Raw genomic sequence first — 10431 nt, 5'->3', positions numbered from 1 at the left:
GTCTCAAGTCCCCGCTGTGGGCAGCTGGGCTCTGCCCTGGTGGGAGCAGAGGAAGGCCGCCCACAGGAGAATAAGCAGAGACTGGGGCACGGCGGGGGGCCGGGGAGGCAGCTGTACCGGAGAACGGAGGCTGGGTTCCAGGTGCCTGGCAGAGGCTGGGCCTGGGGAGGCTGGGCCGCCAACCAGAGCAGGGCGTCCCTGTGACTCGCTAAGGGCATGTTTGGCTTCTCCCGGGTGGTCCTGCGTTGGGATCAGGGAAAGAAACAAGGGAAGCTGGGGGTCACTGCCCACATGCTGAGCGTCTGGGCTGATAGCTGTAAGGTGGGCTGGGGGTCAGAGTTCCGTCGTCGCGTGTGGTCTGGCCAGTGTCTGTACAATGCCACCTGCCTCCTAGTGGCCGGGGCAGGACGGATGACAGGGGTCGGGGCCTGTGGTGGCGAGATGGGGGTGGAGCAGGAACCAGAGCCTGCCAGCCTGGAACTTCTCTGGGGGACACTGGCCATGGTCGGGGCGGGTGGGAGGCTGGCTGGGGCCCCTGGAGGGCCCACAGCCTCAGGCTTGGGGTGGGCCTGGGAACATGTGAGGGCTCGCTCAAGGCCAAGTGCCGGGCAGGGGCTTGGGGCCCGAGAACACAGAGCGGGCGTGGCCCTCCTCGGGTGCCGGCGCAGGGGACAGGCGAGCTCTCCCAGATGTGGATAGTGGAACAGGAACACGGCTGTCCCCAGAGCCGGTTCCTGTTACAACAGCAGCTGTGGGGGAGCCTCCGGTTCCAGCTTGAAAAGCACAAGCCGCTCCATCGCAGCAGCATTTACAGACATGTTCTAAAGGCTGTGGGGCCGCCCGTCTTTCACCATTTCTGGCTCTGCCTGGCTCAACCTGGCTTTCTTTGCCTGCTTCAGAATCTGGCATTTTTCTCCCTCAGATGGAGGCCTTGCAACGTCTGCATAGAAGGCTTGTAATTCTCAGGTCTTAGCTTTGGGAAGTCCTCTGCCACGTTAGACCGCCATCTTGCCACCCACCCAGCCCCCTGTTCAGCCCTCAGGAAGCCCCTGTTGGCCCCAGTCACAGCGTGTGCCTCATGGGGCTGGGACTGCCCAGGAGCAGCGTCCATTCCCTCCAAGCACAGGCCTAGGAGAATGGGTCTGGGTCTTTTTCCCTCCTGAATGCTCCTTGCTTGGACCAGAGCTAGGCATAGGTAGGGGATAGATGGATGTACAGCTGGGTGGATAGAAGAATGGAAAGATATATAGCTGGATGGATGGGTGGATGGGTAGATGAATGGATGGATGAATAGATGTATGATGGATGTACAGATGGATGAATAGATGATGGATGGATGGATGTACGACTGGGTAGATGGAAGGAATGATGGATGGATGATGGATAGATAATGAATCATGGATGGGTGGACAGACGGATGAATACATGTGTGGATGGATGTATGGATGTACAAATGGGTAGATAGAAGGAAAGATGGATAGGTAGATGGATAGATGTGTGGATGGATGGATGGGTGGATGGATAATGAATGATGGATGGGTGGATGGATGGCTGCATGGACAAATGGATGGGTGGACGGATGGATGGGTGGGTGGACAGGTGGAGGGATCATGAGTGGATAGATAGATGGATGATGGATGGTGGACTGATGGATGGACAGATGGATGATGGATGGGTGAAGAGATGAAGTAGCTCTGAGAATGGTATAGCCTCTGGGTAGCGAGGACTGGCAGGTGGACCCGGCCCTAGCCCAGCCCTTCCTTGCCTGACTCTAGGCAGACCCTGAGCTCCCTGAGCCTCCGTTTCCTCAGAAGCAAGTGGGAACCTCTGCCTCGGGAGGTCGCTGTGAGGACCACCTGTGACGAGCAGCGCAGGGCAGAGCTCCAGCCCTGATCTCAGCCCGGTGCTTGTGCCCAGGGGCCGCCCTGCCTGCCCTTCTGCTCACCTCAGTGGTCTGGGGGCTCATGCTTGTTGACACAGTGGGTCTAGTTCCTTCCTTTCCCTCTGTCCCGCGGTGTCCCCTCCCATGGTTCGGCGGCAGCCATCACCCTTCCCCGTAGGAAGGGGCTCCCGTTGTTTCGAAGGTTTTGCTACAAAGAAGCTGCCCTGAGTCACGTGTGAAGGGCTTTGTTCTGCGCCTGCAGCCTGCTCTGGGCATATTCTGAGGATGCGACTTTCAGATTTAGGGCTGGGACATCTTGAATTTGACTATATTTCCTCAAGGACTCTTCCACAGGAAATCACTGTTTTTAAACAACCCCAAAATCTCCATGTTTGCTTCCCGGAGGGGCAGGTGAACCCTCACTTGGATGATGTGAGCCGGCTGCGGGCATCCTGCCCTTCGCTGCCCCCGAGGCACGCAGGAGGGCAGCGCGTGCACAGCTGTTTCAGGGGCTGCGAGCATCGGCCGCCCGCCGTGGGCAGCGGTTCCCTCCCAGGCTCATTAGGAGACACTTTGAGCGGACGGGAGGTATCAAGTTCACCTAAAGTGTGAGAGTGTGATTTACTGCTTGATTTCACAGGGGAGGGCAGGGCAGCAGCGGCTGGGGCAGAGAGCCGCGCAGGTGGGCTAGTGGGGCAGGCGAGCCGGCCAGGTGAGGGGAAGCCGCCGGCCCCCAGGAGGCCGGCCTGGGGCGGCACGTCTGCTCCTCCACGAAGCCCCCGCTCGCCTTGCCCACCCCTCACTCAGTCCTCACCCGGCGTCACACCCTCTGGGCGGGCGAGGTCCTCAGCGTGCAAAGCTCCCAGACGCAGCCCTGCTCGCTTGGAGGCCCGGGCCATGGCTGTCGGGGTGCGGGCGGGGACGGGGTGCCAGGAGGCGGGTTCAGTACGTGGCTGCTGCCTGAACCTGGCCGGATGGCGAGCTCCAGGAACCGGCAAGGTGGTCCCAGAGCAGGGAGACGAGGGCTCAGTAATGGCAGCTGTGTGTCAGGCAGGGCAGTTTGGCACCGGCTGGCGGGTTTTTCTGAGTTCATCACCTTTCTCCTGGGGGTGCTGTAGGGGCCCACAGGAGAAGTGAGAGCGAAAGAGCAAACACTCCTGCCGTGCGGGTCTGTCTGCATCTGAGGCTGACCCTCCCTCTGGCCTCAGACGTCCTGAAGCACAGCTGGAGGTGAGAGAAACTGACCCGCACGCCCGCCCCCAGCCCCAGCCCCAGCGTTCCGGTCACGCTCCCTCCACTAGCGGCCTTGCCGTCCACCGCATCCTCCATTGCTGCCCGGGCATCTGCTCTGCTCCCTCCTTCTGCTCTAGAGAGAGGAGAGAGACAGTCTGGAACTCACTCCCCCCACCCCAGCGCTGGATGTAAAGGGCTAATGGAGGAGTGAGCCCTGCCAGGGAATCTGCCCTTTACCCTTTACACAGAATCAAAACTTGAGCTCAAAGATGCCGTTCTGGGGGTGACTCCAGACAAGGGCTGCCACACGATGAGCCCCGCCCCCAGACCTCCCTGGGGTTTGGATGCTGCCCCTTCCAGAGGGAGCGGAGGGAAGAAGACGTTTCTGGGGGCCAACTCTGTGCGGTGCCCTCTGCCTGATTAGCTCCGATCCAAGTCCCAAGCTCTCATGAGGGATTGAGGGGCACAGGGACTAACAGCTGGCCAGCAGTCACACGGCCGGCCAGTGCTGAGTTGAGCCTGGGGCTGTGGCCCTCCAGCCAGAGCCCTAGCCCTTTTCTTTTCCTTTTTTTTTTTTTTGCGGTACGCGGGCCTCTCAGTGCTGTGGCCTCTCCCATGGCGGAGCACAGGCTCCGGACGCGCAGGCTCAGCGGCCATGGCTCACGGGCCCAGCTCCTCCGTGTTATGTGGGATCTTCCCGGACCGGGGCATGAACCCGTGTCCCCTGCATCGGCAGGCGGACTCTCAACCACTGCGCCACCAGGGAAGCCCCCTAGCCCTTTTCTTAACCTCAGGCCGCTGCTGGCTGCTGGTTGGACCCCTTCCCCTGACCCCGTCGCCCTCTCTGATCTCCTTCAACCGTGCGGCAGTGCTGGGGACCCACCCTCCTGCTCTCGGGGATGGGGCCACGGGTGGCTCCGTGTATCCTGAATCCCAGTCAGCCTGAAGGAGAGGCAGCCTGGGCGTGGGGTCCATCCCCGCTTGACCCCCAGGTGCCTAACTGAGTGGGCACTGATAACAGACAGCCCTGCCCTCAGCGCTCAGCTTTCGCATCTGGGGGATGGGGACCCCTGCTGCTGTGTGCACAGCAGTTAGCACAGTCCCGGGACGTGGTGAGGACTCAGGGAGGGGTCGTCGTGGGAAATCAGTGGGCATGTGGATGCAGACTTCTGCTCAGAGGATTGTGGGGACTTGCAGGCCTAGGAGTTCCTGGCAACCACAGGGCCTGGCCCAGCCCGATGCCTGAAGTGACGCCTGTGGGTGACGGGGGCCTGCAGTCACTGGGGGGGCACAAGGCTGGTGCAAGCAAGACCCTGCCTTGGGCACACATGGACCCGGCTTCCACGCAGGATCTAGAGCTCCAGGAGGTGTGCTCCGTCCGGGCTGCAGGATGACAGAGCTAGCTGTCCTGTCAATTCTCAGGTGCTGGGAGAGTGGCCTGGGAGCTGCCAGCACCCACCAGGGGGGCCGGGGGCCGTCCTTTCCTCGCTGACCCCCTGCCTGGTGAGCCCTCTGCTGAGGTCTCCCCTCCCTCCCTGGCCTCTGCCTTATCCTCCCTGGCACCTCCTGGAACCCACCCCAGATCTTTTCTCAACCGACCCCCTCTGGACCCAAGAGATGTCATGTGGTGTCTCAGCCTCAAGAGCCCCCATAGGGAGGCCCCCACGTTGTCCCCCCCCAGGTCTTCTCCATCAATTCCAGACCCTGCCATCTGCCCACTCCCATCTCCCCTTAGATACCTATAGTTGGCCCCAAACTGAGCTTGTCTGAAACCAAACACTCCACCCAGCCCCAACAGCCAGCCCCTCACACGTCTGCTCCCCAGTATCCAGGCCTCCTGTGGATCTTTTCATAACTATCTCTAAACCATTACCCGTGTCTGACCACTTCCGAGTGACTCCCCCACGGTATCCCCGGTCGTCTGGATTATCGGTGACCTGAGCGGCCTCCCTGCATCCTCCCTGGTGAGCCGATGGTCTCTTCTCTTTAGGACACCCACCCTGGTCCCATTCGAGCTTTGCTGTGGTTCAGCCGTGAGCACAGAGGCCTGTGGATTCGGCAGCGCGATGGCTGAGCCTGGGATTCCCGGGAGTGGTCCTTCCTCCGCCTGTCCTATCCTTACTAACCTGCCCCATTTCACCCCTTGCCCCTTCTATGTGCTCTTGGCCAATTCAGGTAACCATGCAATTTGAGCATCACAGTTTGGTCTGGGTGCCCTTCTGTTTTGTGGCCTCTGGGATGGCTTGTCTGGGGGTGAAGCTGGAACCTTCCAAGGACACTAGGACCATAGTGGGGAGGCAGTCAAGCTCAGGGGGGCGCCCAGCCCTCCTGTCCCGGGTGCGCGTCTGCAGCTCCCAGGGAGCCTCTCCTCTGTGTTTCCCAGTGTCGGGCCCTGCTTACTTGTCACATTAACTAATTATTCTTGCTGACGGTGGGGCAGGTCCTCTAAAGTGACCCGAAGATGCAGGCGCATCCATGTAAATGGTGGTGGTCACTTTCCAGCCGTCCCCACAGCCTTTGCTTTGATCCCAGTGAGGGTGAGGCCCGCAGCTCCGGGGGCTGCCCTGCAGGCCTGTTCTCCTCGCCCATACCCAGGAAGACGCAGAGCTGTGGCCCAGTGTCCTGGTCCTTCCCAGGGCATCTGCAGCCCCCAAGGCTGCACTGGATTTGCCCCAGGTCTGAGGCTGCAGGCCTCGTGGCATGCTCACCAGCAAATCAGTCCTCTCTGAGAACCCTAGACTCCAGTCCCCTGGCCCCCGAGCCTGCCAGCTGGGTCCCCACCTGCTGCATCTTCCTGGTCCTACCCCCTCCTGGGACACTCCACTGATTCTCTTCCACTTGGGTGACTTCTCCCTATCAACCAAGGCCAACACTCCTACCCCTTCTGCTGTCATGGCCTTTGGTTGTCAGAGTGTGACACTTAATTAAAAACATAGCTGTGACAGCCTTTATTTTGTTTGTATCTTTATCTTTCTAGATAAATATTACTGCCTCATGCAGTAATATTATATGGACAAAACACAATGTATTTACAGTATTTTTATGATACTAGGTTTTCTCAAATCACAGAGCTTAAATGGCTCACGTTAGAAAAAAAATCAAATAACAAATGAGGGTTCAAAATGAAAAGCAAGATTCTGCCTGTCTTCCCCACACCCTGACCTTTTCCCCAGAGTCAAAACTGTTCATCATCTGGCCCTTCCTGCTGTAAATTTTATTTATTTATTTTTACCCAGTGTTGTGGCTGTAAGTCCTGACTTAAATGTTTATTCCTTGACCCACCACCTCTGATCAGCCTGGTCAGGGCCTCAGCACCCCTCACTCTGAGCCGGAAGAAAGCAGAAGGGCTACTTCAACACCGTACCTTCCTTTGTTCCACATAATTAAAAAAAAAAAAAAATCAAGGTTTAAGAATGTATATTTATCTTTCTACTGTAAACATTTTTCTGCGCTTTGTCTACTTGTGGATTTAAAAACTTATAAAGAAATCAATGGCATTTACAGTACTACTCCATAAATATTGTTCAGCAAAGATACCGGATTTGTGACCAGAACTATGAAGAAAGAGATATAACATTTTACAGTGAAGGTTTTCCCGGTCGAAGATTCTTCCAAGTGTGAGGGCCTAATGTGTTTTTAAGCACATTCTTCACAGCTTATTTCATTTCTAGAGTCAAAGATGCTAGATTTTCTTTTATCCCATATTCCCACATCTGATTCCTTGATTCCTTTCTCTGCTGGAGTGTCACTCCAGGTCAACTTTTGTCTCAGGTGCATGGCCAGTCAGCTGAGCTCTTGTGTGCCCTTAAGTGGGAAACTGTGTTGGCAGTCTAGCTGGGTATAAAATTCTAGATGCTGAAACTTTTCCCTTTAGCCCCCAACGACCTGCTCCAGTGTCTTCTAGAAGCAGTGTCGCTAATGGAAACCCTGGCGTCTCCATCTGTTTCTGACTTCACAAAACACACCTTATTGGTTCTTCTTATTCTGCCAGCTTCTCAGAGTTTCTTGCATCTCTTGGGTCTCGGTCTGTCTGTTCAACCTACTCTGAGTCTGGGGGCTGCAATCCGAGTATGTGTGTTCAGTTGTCTGAGTTTTCTCCTCTATGTTGCATTTTTCCTTCTCCTTTAGAATTTCTATAAGTGAAAGTTTGATGCCCAGGATATGCCCTGCATGTTTCAATTTGTACCAACCTTCCCGTCTCTCCCTCCATGTGCTCTCTGTCTGGGAAGTGTCCTTTACTTTCCACACACCCCTGTTTCCAGTCATGCCCATTTTACTCCTCAGGGCATCCCCTGGAGGCTAAAATCGGTTAGTCCTGTTGATTCCCAAGACTTTCTTCTTGTTCTCCTGGTTCCCTTTTTTTTTTCATGGTACCTTATTTTTTTTTACTGGTGCTACATTCTCTCAGATTTCTTTGAGAAAGATGTTATTTAGAATTATTACCTTATTTTTCCCTGAGTCATTACTGATTTTTGCCTCCTAAGGGTTAAGTGTTAGAGTATACCTGTCCTGGGTCTTCCTTCTCTTTCTGTAAACACCTGGTGGCCCTGCCTGCCAGGTCCTCTCTGTACAGGAATAAAGGGTGATGTGAGTACAGGCACTGGTCAGTGTGAGTCACCCTTGTCCTGGGTAGCAGCTGGCTTCTTGCTTAACCAGGAGAGTTGACCGTAGGTTCTCTGGGAACGGGCAGGGTGTATGGACAGATGGGCATCCCTGGAAGAAGCAGGGGAGCTGGTGGGGAAGCGAGGTCCCAGGCTACCCTGATGCTGACTGGCTGTAACCTGGGGATGTTTGTCCACCTCCCCCCCGGGGACAGTCCTGCCTCTGACCTCCGTCCCTGCTTGCTGTGGGTGGCCAAAGATCTCCACTCTGCCCTGCTCTGTCTCTCTCCTGCTCTCACTTTCTCAGAAGAGCAGGGGACTCCAGGCCTTGTTTGTGCCAGAGGCCTTTTTGGCAATCTGGCAGTGCCTGTGAAACCTTTCTCAGAACACCATAAAAATATATAAGATTACTAAGGAAACCAGTTATACCAAAATGCAATTTCAAATGTTGGGAAACCTATTTTGATATAGTAATATGTTTGCTTCTTTATTAAAACATTACATAAAAATGTCTGGCGGTGGGACAACCATAATTTGAAGTCAGGGTGATATTTCAAGCTGTCTGCAAGAGCTGTAATGTGATATGAAGATCCCTGCAATTTCTGGTAGTGACAAAAATCACAGTTACACCTAAACTCTTGTGAGCCTGTATGCTCACTTGAAGGGAGTGTCAAACTTCAGTTAAAGACACATTAAACAAAGGCACATTTGCCCCATCTGGTCCTTACCTCCAGCCCTCTGGGGACTGTCCCCAGGCAGAAGACCCCTCCCTTTCTGGACAGCATTCTTCTGGCTCTGGCCTGAGCTAAAGCCGCCTGACAACAGCTGTCTCCACGATGCCCCCCGCGAGCACCGGGCCTGTACCTCTTGGAGGCATTGCCTCCCCTTTGGAGTCACAGGTGCTGACGCTGGAGGACCTGGGCCTCCTTCCAACGTCTCTGGCTGCAGCCCCTCCTCTTCCCTCCAGCAGCTGTGGCCCCAGGACTCCCCACCCTTCCTGGCCTGCAGATTGCCCTCATTTTGATTCCCGACAGCATTATGGCTGTATTATCATTTTTAAGCATCTCTCTGATCAGACCCTGGGTGTCCCCTCCCGAGGTACATGTGGTGCTCACTCTGCCGTCTTAAACTCACTTCCCAGTGGCACCATGGGCCTCCATGGTGTGCACAGCTAACGCACTCCCGTGGGCACCAGCCGCGGGGCCCCCCGGTTGTCACCTGTTACCTCTTCTAAGGGCACAAGCTACGCCACACACGTTTCCTTGCAGAAGGTCTCGGAGCCAGGGGATGCTCCGGTCCCCACGGCATAGCACCTCCTGTTGCACTTGTTGAAAACAGATTTACACCACGTTTCTCCCTACAAACTTTCTTTTCTTAATTCCCTTTATAGAAGGATCCTCCAAATGGTTAGTTTGTAAAAGTTCCCCCGGGGAATTTAGAATACTTTAAATTTTCAAAATTTCAAGTAGAAGGCCCTGGATCAGGGCCCAGTGGATGTCAGAGGCTGGCCTTGTTTCCTCCTTGAGGTCCCTTTGGGGTCCTGGGTGTGCGTATGTAATAAGCACTGGGTGACCCTTAAGCCTTCCGAAGAGGAGAGCTCTGCACCAGGTGAGGACTGACCGCCAGTGACCTTGGTGGAGGTCAGGCTCTGTTGTGTCAGGAAGGGTGGCTCTTCAGAGGCCGCGGCAGGTGGGGTTTCCTACAAAGTGCCTGGGGGGGAAGGCCAAGGACCAGGGTGAGGCTGTTACAGGACATGGGGCTCTGAGGGGCTGTGCAAGGGGAGAGAGCCCCCAACCAGGGCAGGGCCTGAGCTGCTTGGCCTGTCGGAGGCTACGGCCCCTTCTCCAGGTGGGGTCTCGGACCCGGCGTTCCCGTCTCATGGACTTGATGCAGCTGGAGTGTAGAATCGCTTCTGGGCTGGCCTCCCCTCTGACCTGGGGCTGGCACAGCGCCTCAGGCCAGGCAAGCTTGGCACTGGTCCTGGAGGACTTGGTGTCAGTATGCCCAAGTGTGCACGGAGGGCCTTGACCTGTCTGACCTCTAAGAGCCCTCCCAGGACCGGCCTCTTTCCCTTCCCGGCACTTAAATGTCTGTGCAGGAAGGAAGCAGCTTTCATGTGCACCCTTGGGCCTGCTCTCCAGGCCTGACGCTCAGCAGGGCCCTCTGAGGGTGGGTCGCGTCCTGTCCTCCACCCACCCCACACGGTGGGGTTAGGTTCAGCCAGAGGCTTCCACCCTCACCTCCAGCCAAAGCTCTTTGCTGGGCATTTGGAATTGAATTGGAAATTCATTGCAGGAAAAAACTGCCTTGAGGCCTAGATACTGGCCTCTGGGGCGACTCTAAACAGGACCCAGATGCCTCAGCTCTGGGGCTCAGGCGAATACCGGCCCTTCCCAGAGGCCGGAGGAGGCCAGGCCAGGAAGGGGCCCGCTGTTGCACGTGGAGCCGCCCCCGGCATTGACTGTGCGCCCACGCACGCGGGGCGGCCGCTGGCCTGGAGGATGGCACAGACTAGGGCCGGGATGTGGAGTGAGCGTGTTTCCAGGCCGAGGTGCCGTTTATTCAGAAGCCCTCGCAGGGCAGTCCCGGGTAGTGGCGACGCCTGGGCCGGGTTCCCCTGCCTCCTGGGGCCGTAGGGCGCGGGGGGCTGGGCACACCGGAGGCCGCGCGATACCCGCTCCAGCCCCCGCCGCGGCCGCCTCTGCAGGGCGGCCC

The sequence above is a fragment of the Neophocaena asiaeorientalis genome, unplaced genomic scaffold (assembly GCF_003031525.2).
Source record: "Neophocaena asiaeorientalis asiaeorientalis breed wild unplaced genomic scaffold, Neophocaena_asiaeorientalis_V1.1 scaffold242, whole genome shotgun sequence".
NCBI classification, from domain to species: domain Eukaryota; kingdom Metazoa; phylum Chordata; class Mammalia; order Artiodactyla; family Phocoenidae; genus Neophocaena; species Neophocaena asiaeorientalis.
This window is presented reverse-complemented; position numbering follows the sequence as displayed.